General features: G+C 41.2%; 1 non-coding gene across 1 annotated transcript; it reads left to right on the top strand.

Annotated features, from left to right (window-relative positions):
• Positions 1–2,705: 2,705 nt before the first annotated feature.
• Positions 2,706–2,790, top strand: TRNAR-UCG (transfer RNA arginine (anticodon UCG)). Its single transcript has one exon. It is a non-coding gene; the product is annotated as a tRNA-Arg (tRNA).
• The last annotated feature ends 14,588 nt before the right edge of the window (positions 2,791–17,378 follow it).

The raw sequence follows: 17,378 nt of genomic DNA, 5'->3' as shown, positions 1-17,378 counted from the left end.
ATCACTACTTGTGGCTCTATTCTCTGAGTTTCCAGAGTCCTTCCAAAGACCTCTTATAGCTCTTTTTTCCTTGTCTGTTTTGCCCAATACACTGTGTCCTTCCAAGTGTGGTACTGAGTCTTTGGGTTCTGTATGCCTGTGCCCTTGCAGTGCAAGGTATAGAACAGAACTGTGATCAACACACAGTGTCGAGGGCCAGTTGGGGCTGCTGAGCTTCAGAATATGGTCCATGAGCTCATTTCAAGAGGGAAAACTTAGAGAGTTGCCGTGTTATTGATGCTTTTCAAAGAAATGTAGGTATTATAATTTTGGTGGCTAAAAAGCAATGCTAAAGTTAACGTTCTTCTATTCAATAAAGTGGGTAGGTAATTCAAGTTCCAAGAATAGATGTTTTTTTTCTGTGGAGCCCAATATGGCTATTTTCCTTTTGAGTGAAAGAAACATGGCCTCCAAATAATGCACACACACACACACACACACACACGCACACACACACACACACGCCATACCCACATAACCATCCCATACGTACATACATACGTATTATGCCTGAATTCGCCTTCATACAAAAGGGGGTTGCTCACCCCTGGAGTCCATGCTCAGCAAATGCCTCATCCGGTAAGGGTTCAATGCTTTAGTTTCTAGACACATTCAATTGGCAACGTAGCTACTTTCCCTATTGATGGATCCCACCAGAGGACCAACACTAGCCTCAGCTGCTTCCTCCCGGCTGGTCCTTCAAGAGCAATAAGGCGTGTGGTAAAGCCTGCCAGCTGCCCAGTGCAGTGCCAACCTCACAGCGATGTTCTTTAAATGATGGCCTAACCAAACCTTGCTCAGCAGACATCGCATCATGTGTGAATTCCATTCGTCTAAATGCAGTCACAGGGGCGATGGCGGTGTGGAGGTATGCCACGCGGACCTTCCCTCCAGAGAACCTGCTGTGGGGACCTCAGCTGATAGCAGCTGTTGGACTTTTCCTATCTGATGGTGCCATGGCCCTGCTTCCCCTCGATTCCTAGCCAACATTTGAGCATGGCAGGGGCACAAGAGCCAGGCCTTTCCTCCCTGACATGGGGTTCCTCCAGCAGGCAGTGTTTACTTGTGGAACCCCCGCTGGCCTGGTTGAGACTTTCTGAGAATCACACTGTGGTCTGAGGCTCTTCCCAACGGGTCCTCCTTCCTTCCCTCTCTCCTTTCACCGGCGTCTGACTTATGTCATGGTCTGAATGCTCTCCCTCTGCTCCCTCCTCCCTTATCTTATAGGTGTTCTTCCCAGGAAGACTTCTGTGTCCATTCTTGGTGTCTGTCTCTCAGAGAGCCTGAGTTGATACAGTAGGTCACCAAAAAAAAAAAAAAAAAAAAAGAAAAAAAAGGAATTTTTGTCCAATAAATGTTCTGTGGCATTTATTTCATGCCAGGCATAGTTCTAAGCATTTTACATATGCTGAATCACTTAGTCCTGACCTCAGCTCTGCGGTGAGTTATTTTCATTCTGCAGATGAGAACACTGAGGTACAGAGAAATTATGTGAACTTTTCTCACATCACATAACTAGTGTGGCAGGGCTACAATTTACTTCCACTGCCTGGTGTTGTCTCTTATATTAGGAGTCCTTCACTAAGCTGAGATTGAAGTATTTAAAGATAAGTATTTTTTTGTATGTTTTTATTTAAATTCCACTTAGTTAACATACAGTGTGACATTAGTTTCAGGTGCACAATATAGTGATTCAACACTTCCATACATCACCCAGTGCTCATCACAAGTGCCCTCCTTAATCCCCATCACCTATTTCCCCCATCCCCCCCACCTCCCCTCTGGTGACCCTCAGTTTGTTCTCTATAGTTAAGAATCTATTTCTTAGTTAGCCCCCCACCCCTTTTAAATATATTCACTAAATTTTGCTCCATTACTTTGCATGATACCCAGCTAAAGAAATAAGAGTTTCCCCCCAAGACGAGAAGGAAACTGGCTGCACTGAATTTGCTAAGACAGAAAATCCTCAATGTGGCAACTTCCTAAGGGATTTTCAAGAATATTTTCAAGAATTTTGGCTAATTTTCTGACGTTAGAGCCTACTCCTGCAACTCCACTAGAAAACCTTGCCTGGATGAAGCAAGTCTGTGAATTGTCATTCTGAACAGCTAACTTCCCCAGACTACTGGGGGATAATTAGCAAGCAAATGTTATTCTCTGGAAAATGCACTGGGTAATGTACCTGCTTCTAGTAATTTAAACCCCTGGACCACCTGTGAAATTGCTACCCATTTTAGAAAGAAGAAACCTCAGTGGTGCCTGGGTGGCTCAGTCAGTTAAGGGTCTGTGTTGGGCTCTACCCTGATAGCTCAGAGCCTGCTTGGGATTCTCTCTCCCTCTTCCCTTGCCCCTCCTGGTCTTGTTCACATGCATGGGCTCTCTCTCTCTTTCAAAATAAATAAACATTTAGGAAAGGAAGGAAGGAAGGAAGGAAAAAGGAAAGGAGGGAAGGAGGGAGGGAAGGAAGAAGAAACCTGAACTGAATACATAAAATAAATGGCCCAAAGTCAGAGCTAGCAAGTAGCTGAGCCAAATAGAAACCAACCCTTGTTGATTAGCTTATGGCTTTTGTTTACTTGTATTCATTTTCATCATTTTTAACTTTGCCAGCTGACTAGAGTCTATCTTTCTGAGCCCCAAATTTAAATAAAAAATAGCCTTGGGGCGCCTGGGTGGCTCAGTTGGTTGAGTGTCTGACTTCGGCTCAGGTCATGATCTCCTGGTTCGTGGGTTCAAGCCCCACGTTGGGCTCTGTGCTGATAGACAGCTCAGAGCCTGGAGCCTGCTTCAGATTCTGTGTCTCCCTTTCTCTCTGCCCTCTCCAGCTCGTGCTCTGTCTCTGTCTCTCTTAAAAATAAATAAACATTAAAAAAAATAACCTTGCCTTGATGGACTATCAATGGCACAATGGCAATCATACCCACTTTAGCCTTTTCATGATGTCACAGGGACGTCTTTATGAATCGTAATTACTTTAATGCTAACATTTGCGATGTTATTTATGATTTTAAATGAGCACATCTGTTATTCACTTTTTTCATTCAACAAATGTCTGTGGAGTACCCTGTGTGCAAGTAGGCAGAGCTCTGAAATGGGGGGCCAAGATTCCCTGCCCCCAGTGTACATGTTTTATATAGTCCCCAGGATTGCAGATATGATAGATTTTTCTCCTGTAATTGGGCTATATTCCTTGACAAGTCAGGAAGTCCTTGAAGGTCAGGTCTCCTGACCTTAAGGTCAGGAGATTATCCAGGTAGGCCTCATTGAATCACATGACTCCTTTGAAAACAGTTTTCCAGCTGGTTATTGAAGAGGAAGTCAGATATTCAAAGCACAAGAAGGGTTTAGTGTGCAGTTGAGCCTTAAACGTGGAGGAGGCCACATGTTAAGGAACTTGGGTGGCCTCTAGGAGCTAAGGATGGCTCCTGGATGACAGTTAGCAGGGGAATGAAGACCTCTGTCTTACAGTCTCATGGGGTTGGATTTTGTCAACAGACTGAATGAACTTGGAAGCAGATTCTTCTCTAGAGCACCCAGAAAAGAACTCAGCCTGGCTCACACCTTGATTTCAGCTTCTAATGCCCTGAGCAAGTTGTAGACCTAGCCACCCTGGACTTGGACTCCTGACCTGCAGGACTGTGAAGTAATAAATGGATGTTGGATTAAGGAACTAAAATGATGTGATTTGTTATGCACCAATAATACACTAATAAACCCTGTATGTGCCAAGCACAGTTCTTGGTGCTGGGGATATATGGCTTCTGCAGTCATTGAATTTATGTTCTGGGAAGAGGAGGGGGGTGAAGGGGATGCAGTGAAGGAAAAACCAATCCATAAACACACAGTGAAAGATCAGGCTGCAGTTGTTGCTGTGGAGAGAGTTACAGCGGGGTGGTATGATTGAGAATGTCAGGGTGGTTCCTTCAGATCACCCGATCAAGGGAAGTCTCTTCAAGGTCGCCATATCTGGAAAGGTTTGCATGACAAGAAGATTCTGGGGAAAAGAGAAGTCCAGGCAGAGGAGGGACCAAAGCAAGAGGCTTCACATGGAAAACAACATGTGTCTGACAGAGAGAAGGGCAGCATGGCCAGGAACTAGATGAGGTTGTGAGATAATTAAAAGAGCAGAGGAGGGTTGGAGAGATGGTCAAAAGCCAGATAAGGTAGGACTTTGTGGGTCACAGGAAGGAATTTGAATTTGACTCTAAACATGCTGGGAAGCCATTGGAGGATTGAAACAGGTTATGATACGATTTACATCCTCAAGATTTTGTACAATGTGGAGGCAAATAGAAACATTCCAATTAAAATCAGGAATAGGGCAAGACTTTCCTTTTTTGTTTTCACAAAGTTGAAATATTTTGCCAGCTGTTTATGCATAGAATATATTTAAATTTTTAATGCATTCTTGGGCTCAGGGATATTTTCCCTTTTAACTTATTGTTCTTTATCTTCCCTTCTATGTGTTTATGTTCTTTTTATTGAGAACATTAGGATAAATTTACAGAGAATAATATCCAAATGTCCAACTGAGAATTGACATTTTAACATACTTATATGTTCATTTAAAGTTCTTACAGTTTTTAATAAAAAAAAAAGGGAATACTATGTGTAAAAGTAAAGTCCATTTTGTCCTTCATTCCTACCCTACTTTCTGTCTAAGAAGTTAAATGCAACATAGATTTTGTGGGTATCCTTCTAAGCCTTTGTTCAGTTTTTATGATTCTATATACACATGCATATTTTTACTGTTTGGTAGATATTTACATTAAAATTCTGTCTTTATTGTATACATTGTTTATAAATAATAGATTTACATAAAAGTTATAATAAATGTTAAAAAAAATTGCAGAGGGCAATAGGTAGAGTGGGGAACTAGTTCAGAATTGATTATAGACATTCAGATGAGCAAAGATGGTGGGCTGGACCAGGGCAGTGGTGGAAGATGTAGACAGAAGTGGACAGATTTGAGATCTGCTTCAGAGATAGTGTTGCTAGGTCTTGCCGATGGATTGGATGAGAGAGAAGACAGGAAGACTGGACTCAAGATAACTCCTAGATATTTTTAGTGTGAGCAGTTCAGTGGATGGCATTGGCTAAAATAGGGAGGACTAGGATGATGAAGAATCAAGAGGTCTATTTTAGCCATCTAAAGTCTGAGATACCTATTTGACATCAAGTGGAGATGTCAAGTCTATAGTTGGGTTTAGAAGTCTGGAGTTCAGAAGGGAAGTTAGGACTGGAAACATAAATGTGGAGATGACCAGCAAAATGAGTCATGCTTAAAGCTTGGAGATTACCTAGGGAGAGACTGCAGATAGAGAAGAGAAAAAGAATGAGGACTGAACTCTAGGGTACTCCAAAATTTAGAGATCAGAGAGTGGAACCAGCATGGAAGGCTGAGCAGGACTAGCCAACAAATGTGAAGGAAACAGGACAGTCTGGGGTCCTGGAAGCCGAGAAGAGAAAGGGCAGGTCAAGGTGTGAAATCATGTCAGTGACTCTACAGGGCTCACTTACTTTTGATCTCCACCACAAGCTTGTGCAGTAAGCAGTGACAGAATCACTATTTTCATTTTAGAGATAGAGAAGGCCTTTGAGAGATTATATGGCTATTCTCAAGAGACCTGGCTAATCAGGGGCCCTTCAGAGTATATGGTTCCTAACCCCTGCCCTTCAAGGAAACTCTGAAGCTGCCCTATTTTTTTTTTTTTCTATTGGGTTGTATCATAGTCATGTCCTGGGGCCTGTGATACATTTAGCCCTCTGTGCCTCTATAAGAAATGAATGCTGGGGTTTTATGGGCTTGTGACCAAGTTCTGCAGTTTTCCTGTCTCCCTTGTTTGTTGTAAGGATGTCAACTAGCACTTCTTCTACTCTAAATGTTCCTGCCTTGAGTGACCCTGGCTTGCCTTCTCTTATTAAAAAAAAAAAAAAAAATTAAATTTACATCGAAGTTAGTTAGCATTTAGTGCAATAATGACTTTAAATTTGTTGAACACTTTACAATATACACCTGAATTTCAAATGTGTGGCAGGTAACTGAATGCTCTTATAGATGATGCTAAGTATGTATTAGTAGAATTCTTTAATTTTTACATCATGTTTGGCCCTGCTGAATAATTGTTAATAATATCATACTAAGCGAAACAGAATGCAAAGATGTGTAGGGCTTGGAATATATAATAGTACTGAATTTCATATATTCCTTCATGGCAAACCAATTTGTACCCAAATCATCTATTTATTGCTAGTTCTGGAAAAGGAGTTTCTATTTGGCTTTAACCTTTAGGAAGTAATCACTGGAATCAAACAGCCTCAAACCCATGATTGAGAATGTTATTCCTTTTTGGTCTCTGCTTGGTTTAAGGAACACTCAGCTACTGAGAAGAATATAAAAGAAAAAAAAATTGAACAATGAAAATCACACAGAGTAAGGCATTAGAAAAAAAAAACACATTTGCAAGATATGGAGGTTAAGTTTACACATGCAATGATTTGGTTGGTTTGGTAGTATATGATGAAATTAAAAACATTTGTTTGAAGTGTGAACCTCAGTCAAAGTTTATAAGGAAACTCAATGGACCAGGATTGTTTTATAATGAAAAATTTTAAGATACTAGTTTGGATGTTTAGTTCATAATAATTTAGTTCTTTCCAAAATAAAATGGCACTTATTTGTTAACCTTTTTACTCAAACTATCTCCTTGATTTTCTGCCTAATGTAGAAGGCAGTCAGCTTATAATATTAAAATAAAAAGGTGTCTTGAAATTGTATTAAGAAGTCTGTTTATTCCTTCTGTGGGGAACTATGTATCCCATTTACAAGGTCAGCGAGAGAGCAAGGAAGGAGACTTACATTTCTGGAGTTCTATTACATATTGAGCACCATATGAGGAGTTTCTACATGCTGTACTCTGGTTTTTTATTTAGGTATATCATATCTTTTCTTCCTTAGGATGAGGGGACAGGGAGAGGTTGATCAGCTGGCCGCAAGTCACACAGCTAGTTAACATTAGAACTCATATATGAACGAGGTGGTCTATGTGCACCCATCAGATACAGGGCTTGGAACGGGGACGAGGGGAGAAGGAAGCCCTTGTTCCTGGAGCACACCTCCATCTCCCCAAACAGACTTTGCCTTGTCACCACAACAATGGCTGCAGAGAAAGGCAATGCCATCCTCACTGTCTTTGCAAAGGACTTGATTCCATCACATGCCCTTTTGGAGGAAACATATTCATGGAGGGGGCAGTCATCTGAAGGATCTGGGGCTCACTGTGTTCCTTGGCTAGGGTTGCCATAATAAAGAACTGTAAATGGAGTGGCTTCAACAACCAAAAGTCATTGTCTCGAAGTTCTGAAACCAGGAGTCCCAGATCAATCTGTCAACATGGTTGGTTCCTTCTGAGGGCCGTGAGCGAAGAATCCTTTCCAGGCTTTTCTTCTTGGCTCTGCTTTCACATCATCTTCCCTCTGTGCAGGTCTCTTCAACTTCCCCCCTTTTTTTTATAAGGACACCAGTCATACTGGATTAGGGTAGGGCCCACCCTATTGACCTAATTTTAGCTCAGTTAGCTCTGTAAAGACTATCTCCAAATAAAGTCGCATTCTGCGGTTGGGACTTTTTATGAATCTTGGGGGGAAACAATTCAACCCAGAGCGAGCAGATATCTTTAGTTCATTAACTTATTAATCCACTGACCCCTTATGCCAGACCAGCCACTGTACCGGGAACTGAAGTGTCAAGGCAGCCAATCCCTCACTTAATAACAGGGAAGAGAGATATTAAACAAGTAACTGCAATAAAATGTGAGGAGTGACATAATGGGAGAAATACCAGAAGGTACAAGAGGTGACTAGCAGGTGGCCAGCGAAGGGGTTGCAGGGGAAAGTGGTTTCAAGTCTTCCACTCCACAAACCACAAGGGGGGAAAAGTGCATGATAGCCCCCCTCTGGGGGTCAGGGCATGTAAACCAAGGGCTGTTCACACATGAGGGATATTCCCTTTGCTGAGGTTTCATGCTTCCCTTTTCAAAGCATTTATGTACTTATATTCTATTCTGTATATATGTGTGTTGACTTTTTTAAACAAAATAAACAGTTAATGTTTTAAATCCTTTATGGGCAAGAAAAAGCCAGGCCTAAATGGTTTCCTACCTATCACCAGGAATGTATGCCATTTTTATCTCCTGTTGTATCCCCTGGGGTGCTCATTTTATCCCGGTTTGAAAAATACGGCTCTGATAAGTTTAGACTTCATGCTTGGATTAATCCTAGGCATTCAAGAGTTTGGATTTGCTTTGGTGTGGATTACAAACCTCAGAGCAGCCTAAATTAAATTTGAGTTGGCCTCGATAGATGTTTTAAAATGTGCTACTATGTCCACGGTAGAGATGTTACTAAGAGCTCCATAAGATCATTTAGTGATCCTTTTTTGAAAACCCATGGGAAAAACAGAATTTCTCTGAGGTCTTGGGGCCAGAAATAGCTTTGCTCTTCCAAAGTATACCATGACTCCTTTTAACTGATCATTCTTCCTTCTTTGCTTTGTTTGCCAGGAAGCTCAAAACTAAATTGCCATTTAATCTTCAATATCTGTATGGGACTTTTACTCTTTGGAGTCTGTCTAGTATCATTCTTATTGTTTGCATCTTACTATTTTATATTTATTATCCTTTCACCTTTATTTTTTTATTTATAACATAATTCCATTATGTATTGTTACATAGCATATATGGTTATATATAATATAATAGTATTGCATTGCATCACAGTGTCTATATCGTTTTTTAATGTATTCTTTAAAAAAAAATTTTTAAATGTTTATTTATTATTGAGAGATAGAGCATGAGCATGAGCATGGGAGGGGCAGAGAGAAGAGGATACACAGAATCTCAAGGAGGCTCTGGGCTCTGAGCTGTTAGCACAGAACCTGACACGGGGCTACAATTCACAAACCGCGAGATCATGACCTGAGCGGAAGTCAGACGCTTAACCGACTGAGCCACCCAGGCGCCCCTCGCTTTTTAATGTAGTCTAAGTGCAGAGGACATTGTTGTTTATGTATCTCGTATCCGTCCTTTTCTTCATCATTTGTAAATTATCCCCCTGTGCATTCACTGATGTACCCTTTCCCATCCCAGCCCGCGGTTTCCGGGAGGCTGGCTCCGTCCTCAGCACCAGAGATGGACTGAACAGTCCAGGGCTAATCCCTCCAATGCTGGCACAGTGGTTCAGGAATGCAGGCCTAAGACAGCACCTGGCAGGTCCCTGGACTTGAGGGCTGACCCACAAATGGGTGTGTGACCCATTTCAGGCCAGAGAGACAAGGGGTAGTTTAGTTTCTTGGGCCAGGCGTTTCTATCTCCACATAGGAAACTACTGGAGTTGGAGGGAAGTAACAACACCAAGGAAAAGATGATCACAAAATGCAAAGGAGCTGAGCTAGAGTCTCTCGGTTAGTGAATCCTGAGGTCTCGCTGGTCTCTAGGCTTCTCCTTTGCTGCTAGGCACAGAATAAAACTAAAAATAGATATCCACTCCAGAGTCTCATCAACACACTGGAGTTTTTAAAGATGCGTTGGTATCTAGAAAAGGTTACTATTATTTCAAAAATTTTAGATGTGTATGTGTGTGTGTGTGTGTGTGTGTGTACCAGAATCTACAAATTAGAAAGATCTAACTCTGTTATTTCTCATTGCCATCTCTTCTGAACCAGATATAGTCCCTTAATATTTAAGCCATTCTGAATTGTTGTTTTGTTATTGCTGCTTTGTTTCTATTCTTACTTCAACCACTTCAAATCCTTTTGGGAGCAAGGCAGAACATACCTAAAACAAAGGTGAATGGTATCTCTTGTTATATATCTCTTTTCTTTCCGCACGTTTGTCCCAATTCTAGGACTGGCTGTTCTCTGGATGCATTCTACCTTCTTGACAGTGCGCTTGCTATTCTCCATTGTTTCCTGTTGGTTAACGAGAGTCAATGCAAACATCACTACTTCAGGAAGACAGACCTGAGCTTGCCTTTTAAAATACGTCCTCAGCACCTTGCCCATCGCCTCTTCATTACTGCCTCCCTGACATGGCTCATGGCACTTATGTGCCTCCTCTAGGCAGTAAGTTTCTCGATGGCAGGCACAAGGTTTCTTCACCTTGGGATCATGACTGTGTAGCATAATGCCTGACCAATAGCAGATGCTCACACGGTTTGTATGTGGTTCGTTGTCCAAGGTAAGCAACAGAAATCAAGGAGCAGAGATGTATCGGGTTGTTTAGTAATAGAAGAGGTTTAATCCCACAGGATAAGCTACCTGGTCCTGTACTTTGGAAGGAGCTCAGAAAGTCCAGCATATTAAGTTTGGGAGAATTCTTAGCTCACCCTTCTCATTTGTCAAATAAGAAATCTGAGGTCCACAATGATGAGGTACCTCTCCCAAGGTTGCATAGGTTATTAGATTCACAGCCAGGAAGAGAACTCAGGTCTCCTTCTCCCCAGACTGCTACTTGTCCAGCTACTTTTCTGCCATGCTGTGTGCTCTCAATACCTTGTGTGACCTTGGCTTGAAGTCACCCAAACCTCGCTGAGTCCTTGCTTTTCCACTGCAGGAATGGAACTTATTCCCACCGGATAGTGGCTAGAACCAAATGGTATAAATACACGATAACACTTGGAGAACTATAAATGCACCTTCAAAGCTTAAGGTTCCACCATGGGCTGCTTCTCAACCCTGGGTACTATGCAGAAAAAGTTACTCGCTCCCTTTGGTGACAGGGAACATTGTTGAATCCTGCAATTTGGTGAGTCTATAAAGAGTAACATTCAAGACATTACAGAGAGCATCTTTCCTCATTTGTTTTAACAAGCATTGTTTCATTGTAATAATCTGTGACAAAATGTCTAGCTAACAAGAAAAGAATGCTAAATGCAGGAGGTAAAAAGGAGTAAGTCAGCACTGCAGGCTTTTCCTGAAACACTTTGCTATCAACTCTTTTGTACAGTGGGAGATCAGTGCTGCCAGGGAGGCTCCTGTGGGATTTGCCAGCCTCGGGGATGTGTGAAAAGAGTTGGAGTCAAATTGGGTTGCTTACTTAGGTGACGCTCAGTGTGCCTACTTTATGCATTACAAACTTTGTTTAAAAAGGTCTCGACATGGACTATTTAGGGGCATGAGCATGAAATGAAAAGCATGTCAAACCAGCTATTTTCTATCCTTCCTGTCCCCTCACGCTCTTCTTCAAAATGTTTATGGAGGGAATTTGAGCAGTTTGTATTTATTAGCAAAACCTACTGTGTCTGGATACTGTGGTAGGAGCTGGGAATTAGACCCACTGGGTGCTTCCCACTCACAACTATAGTCTCTCGAGGAAAAGAGATGAACGGGTAATGAGAGGTTTTGAGGCAGGTACGAGGCCCTGTAGGGGACACCGTGGAGCTCCTCATTATTCCCGGGGATTGCCTGGCAGATCAGAGTGCCTCTAGGCCAGCTTTGACAGTCAATCTCCTTTGCAAGGTAATCCCAGCTTCCCACTTCTGAGCTTTGATGGTGCCTTCTTTGTCCCACTCTTACCACATTTAACAATGATAACAAAATGGCTGCCACTTAATAAGTACCTGTGTGAGAGTTTCTAAATAACACCTTACACAAGTACTCACGCTTAGTTTAACCTTTCAAATGACTCTAGTTTGGTCAGGAAACACCATCCAACATAAGGCTCTCATATACCTCCATCACTGACTCTTCATACAATTTTCTGCTCTGCCTATCTAAATTATTTTTGCCAGTCTCTTTAGCCAAATTTCCCTTACTACTGTGTATTTGTGTAGATGATCCTGTGTATTTGATTAGATGGTGATGTTAATGACGGTAGTTGATGTTTATTTGGTGCTTACTATTTGCGATATGTGGTGCTAAACTCTTCACAAGGCATCATTTCCTTTAATTGGTTCAGCAAAATTATGAGTCGGTCCGGTTACTCTCCATGGTTGACAGATGAGGAAATGGAAATCCAGATATTTTCCCAACAGGTACACAGCTACACAGTAAGAGACTGGGGATGACGTGTGTATCCTTCCAGATCTTGACCTTGAAAATTGAGTGCGGGCAGAAGATCTTATCCATGGGTAGATTATTTTATATATCTTCCAGAAGACCATCATTTAGAAATCGGCCTGGACTGCTCCTTCTACTCCCTCCACTTTAGATAACTCCAGTGTGCCTTTGAAATTGACACAGGCTTCTAGTAAACCATAGCACACTGTCCCCACAGGTTGATCTCTTCTCCTTCGCTTAGTCCTTAAAATAGTGGTAGCAGTGGGTAGATATGGCAAGGACAATAAAACCGGGGGGGGGGGGAGGCAATAATGAATGGAATGGCTCAACCACTATTCTGAAGATAGAAGACAGATGAAGACACGGCAAAGAACTTGGAAGACTAGGGGACGCTCCCACTTAAGTACCTGCAGGTGACTTGCTATGGAGCCTCTAAGAGGCTCTACAAGAAGAGCACCAGGGGCACCAGAAGATCTGGGGGGGCACGGGGGAAAACTGGGTGGCTGGCAGACACCGAGGTCCTTCCGTAACCCTTCAGAGCCAAAAGACAGTTTCTTTCTCGCCTTTGGAGAATTAAACTAGTGAGACTCTGGTCTCAGGGTCACCAGGATCTGGGGAGAGCAAGGTGGTATGGAATGGGGCCAGAGCAGAGGATTAAGGATGATCTATATAACAAACCATGAGACCCTCAGCACCCTTCCCTTATTGCCATGGAAGGCCAGCGTCCAAGCATATATCCCCTTCCTGAATCTCTCTAGCATCAGATTGGAAGATCATTTTGTGGAGAAACAAAGTAGCTCCAGAGAAAGTATTTCCAGAGACAGACATATGGAGTTTTTCATTCACAAGGATGGCATGCCCTTTCATTACCCCACATAAAACCCCCAGATTAAGTCTGTGCCTGCGCTTATAGTGCTTCACACAAAACTTTTGGTGCTTTACATTTAAAAAGCTAATGGACAACCCAGGATAACTAGGCATTTGAGGAAGGCCTTCGACAGGAAGTGATGAAGACAGGTGGAAAGAAAAATAGAAACAAAAAGCCACCAACCAACCAACCAACCAACCAGTGAAATAAATAACCCAACAAAAAGTAATGAAAAAGGAACTCAGTGAAATAGAGATAATTCTGGCAGCAGAGGAAGACTTCAAAAAATCTGCAAGTAGTGTCTTCAGAAAAGTAAGAAGATTTGTTGCATTGAGAAAATTTCAGTAGGATGCTTTGGAAAAGAAAACATCAGAACAGTAAAGAACTCTTGGAGGATAAGAGATGATGTTTTTATTTCATACTCTCCCCCACCCCCAAATTAAAAAGTTCACCAAAATATTGAAAACACCTTTGTTGCCCAACAAAAGGAAAAGCTGTGGACACGAAGAAGGAAAAGATAGGAAATTTAAAAGCTCAATCCAGGGACTTCTACATCGATACATTAGGAGATTCAGAAAGAGAAAAAAAAAATGAAAAGAGGGAAACAATCAAAGGAATAATGTAGGCATGTCTTTGGTAATGGAAGTGTGTGAGCTGCCACATTGATAGGCTCCTTGACTCCTTATATGCAAGAAAACCCTCGTACACCAAGGCATATTATGGTAAATTTTTAGAACATTTGGAATGAATCCAAGATGAAGAAAGAGAGAGACAAAAAAGAGACAAAGACAGAGATAAAGAGACAGAAACCAGATTCAGGATTCAAAATGGCTTTAAACTTAACCACAGCAACACTGATGCTAGAACAGAAGAGCAATATTTTCAAAATTCAGAGGGATAATTCTATTCAACATAGTGTTCTGTATTCAACCAAATTATTCAGTGAGGGTGTAAGGTGGCATATAGATATATTCTGACATGAATGGCTTAAAAAATTTTACCCACTACACATCTTTTCTTAGGAAGCTACTAAAGGATGTGCTTTATAAAATGAGGAATCAGTGAAGAAAGAGGAAGACATGGGCTTAAAAAACAGGGGTGTTTAACACCTGGGGTAGAGGAGTGGAAAAAAGAAGGTAAAGCATGAAAGCTGTATGGGAGACCTAGAAATGGATGTGTCCATACAGGAACAGAGGGCTGAGGGTACTGGGAAAGAGGATGCAGGATGGGTGAGTGGAAGAAGGGAGGGCAGGTGGCAGAAATGGATGAAGTATTTGAAACTGTGGTTGAGCATTTGTGTTGGGGTAATTGGGAAAAAAGTGGTGGTAAGAATGACTAATATAAAAAGACAAGAAAAGAACAAGGTTGGCAAGGATGTGGAGAAAAAGGAACCCTCGTGTACTGTTGGTGGGAATGCAAACTGCGGAAAACAGTATGGAGGTTCCTCAAGAAGTTACAAATAGGGGTGTCTGTGTGGCTTAGTCAGTTAAGCCTCCCACATCAGCTCAGGTCATGATCTTGCAGTTTGTGGGTTCGAGCCCCACTTCGGGTTCAGTGCTGACAGCTCAGAGCCTGGAGCCTGTTTCTGATTCTGTGTCTCTCTCTGCCCATTCCCTGCTCACGCTCTGTCTCTCAAAAATAAATAAACGTTTTTTAAAAAAAAGGAGTTGAAAATAAATCTACCCTATGGCCCAGCAACCACACTACTAGATATTTACCCCCAAAATACAAAAACACTAACTCAAAAAGATACATACACCCCTATGTTTATAGTATCATTGTTTACAATAGCCAAATTATGGAAACAGCCCATGTCCATCAATAGATGAGTGGATAAATATGTGATATATATGGAATATTATTCAGCCATAAAGAAGAATGAACTCTTGCCATTCACAACAACATGGATGGAGCTAAAGTATAATGCTAAGTGAAACAAATCAGAGAGAGACAAATACCATATGATTTCATTCATAGTTGGAATTTAAGAAACAAAACAAATGAGCAAAAGGAAGAGGAGAGAGAGAGAGAGAGAGAGAGAGAGAGAGAGAGAGAACAAGAGACTTAACTATAGAGAACAAACTGATGGTCACCAGATGGGAGGTGAGTGGAGGGATGGGTGAAATAGGTGATGGGGATTAAGGAGGGCACTTGTGAGGAGCACTGGGTGATGTATGGAAGTGTTGAATCACTATATTGTGCACCTGAAACTAATGTCACATTGTATATTAACTACATTGGAATTAAAATAAAAACTATTTAAAAAGTAGTGATAAATACATTAAAAATGAACACATTTTAAAAAGTCAGTTAACTCTAGGAAAAGCTATAAGTTCAATGAGAAAAGGTTTGAAACCACAGTATTTGATATATAATTAAGTATGTTTGATATATAAAAGTTAAGAAGTTGAGGATGGTGTAAAACAGCTAAATGCTTAACTTCTATGATAGGAATTCAATATACAAGGTCTTAAATTTATAAAACAAGACACAGCAGTATAAGCATCTTATTTAGAGATAGGGAAATGATTACCAGGAGAAGTAGGTAAACTACTTGAAAGGGATTGGCTCTAGGGACTAGGACTGGGGATCTGATGGAGAGTGGGCCAGTAGATTACCATTTTTCAGTATAAACCAATTTATTTGATTTTAAACAGGGACATTTATTATTTAGATAAAATAAAGCAACAACCTTAGCAATTATTCTTCCTGTGTAGTTTTTTCTTGATGTTTCCCATCAGGTCTAAATTACTTCCTGTCTCCTCCCTGCTGAATCCCCCTCCCCTATTTTGTGCTCATTTACATTGTATGATTTATTATGCTATTTTATTTATTATTTATGGTCCAGTTTTTGCCACTAGATGATGAGCTTTTTGTCCACAGGGATTATGTGAGAGGTTCCCCCAAATCTCTTGGTTCACATTGCCTGTACTGCCTCAGTCATTTCTTTATGGGATCCCTAGTCCAAAAGAAATAGCAGGTCTGTTTATTACCTAATTAGGTCCAAACAGCTTGAGATTATCCTTCATAGATATAAGTGTTTTGGGAAGGAATGCCAGGAGCTTCTACAGTGGAAGGTTTTCATATTAGAAAGGACCCAGGTTATGTCCCTCAGAACAAGAGCTAACTTTCTCACAACAGGAGGTTAAAAATTAAAAAGAGGAAAAGACTAACCTAGAACTCTGCCCCTCATAAAATCGCTTGTTTCATGGATCTATTCCTATCTAGTCCTTGTCCATTTGCAGACATGATACTTTTACGTACAATCAGTGAAGATGTATTGTTGTGATTTATTCACCCACTGAGGATTTTCTCCCACATAGTTTTCCTTGCTGGTACATGGTTTTCGTAGTGGTTATTCTAATCAGCTGTATTTTTTTTTTCAACGTTTATTATTTATTTTTGGGACAGAGAGAGACAGAGCATGAACGGGGGAGGGGCAGAGAGAGAGGGAGACACAGAATCGGAAACAGGCTCCAGGCTCTGAGCCATCAGCCCAGAGCCTGATGCGGGGCTCGAACTCACGGACCGCGAGATCGTGACCTGGCTGAAGTCGGACGCTTAACCGACTGCGCCACCCAGGCGCCCCAATCAGCTGTATATTTTATCACATTGGATTTATTTAACCATATCCCAGTGAATGGATATATTGACGGAATCTTTCTTACTTTACAATTAATATTTTTCTACACGTTTCCATTATTCTTTTTATGTAAAATTATTTATTTACACAAAATAATTCCCTAGTGGAGGCTAGACTGGGCATAAATTCTTAAAATTCTGTAATCTTAAAACTGGAAAAAAAGTTGCTACATCAAATCTCAAATGCAAGGCAGGGATGTCTTGGAAAGCAACATGTCTCTTTCCGACTCCTTCCAAGAAACCTCATTTTCCCAGGTGGATGTTCATCCAATTTGTTTACAAAACAAAACTTTGAAAATCCTTATTTTTTGGAGCCCCAAACAGCAACATTTACTCCATTTGTTGGTGCTTATTCTGCCCTCAGGAGTTGCACAAAGCGGGTGTGTTCTCTCTTTCCACATGACAGCCCTTCAAATATTTGAGGATGATGATCATGGACAAGTGACCTTTGCACGGTGTTTCAACTAAAATATTCTCCATCCGTGACTCTGAATCTTCCTACTCACTCACCTTTGCCATTTTCTGCCCCAATTACCCAAACCTCCTTCTCTCTCTGTTGATCACCCGCAGTTCCCCCACCCTTCTTCACAGGCTGCCTTTCAGGTCTGTGCCACAGTAGTGTGTTAAAGATGCCATCATTGTTTCTGTGTATCACTAAGAAACAAACAAAAATCATTGCCAATTAAATTCTGACATAGCATCAATTCATGATCACTTCATTTTCAGAAATGTGAAAATGTGAAAAAAAATGTATTTTAGAATCCGTGAAATATA

Source organism: Lynx rufus, unplaced genomic scaffold, assembly GCF_022079265.1.
Source record: "Lynx rufus isolate CCGP_SWC_20201006 ecotype Redwood Valley unplaced genomic scaffold, mLynRuf1.p SCAF_3, whole genome shotgun sequence".
Lineage (NCBI taxonomy): Eukaryota > Metazoa > Chordata > Mammalia > Carnivora > Felidae > Lynx > Lynx rufus.
Note: the sequence above shows the minus strand (reverse complement) of the source record. Positions and strands in the feature narration are given on the sequence as shown.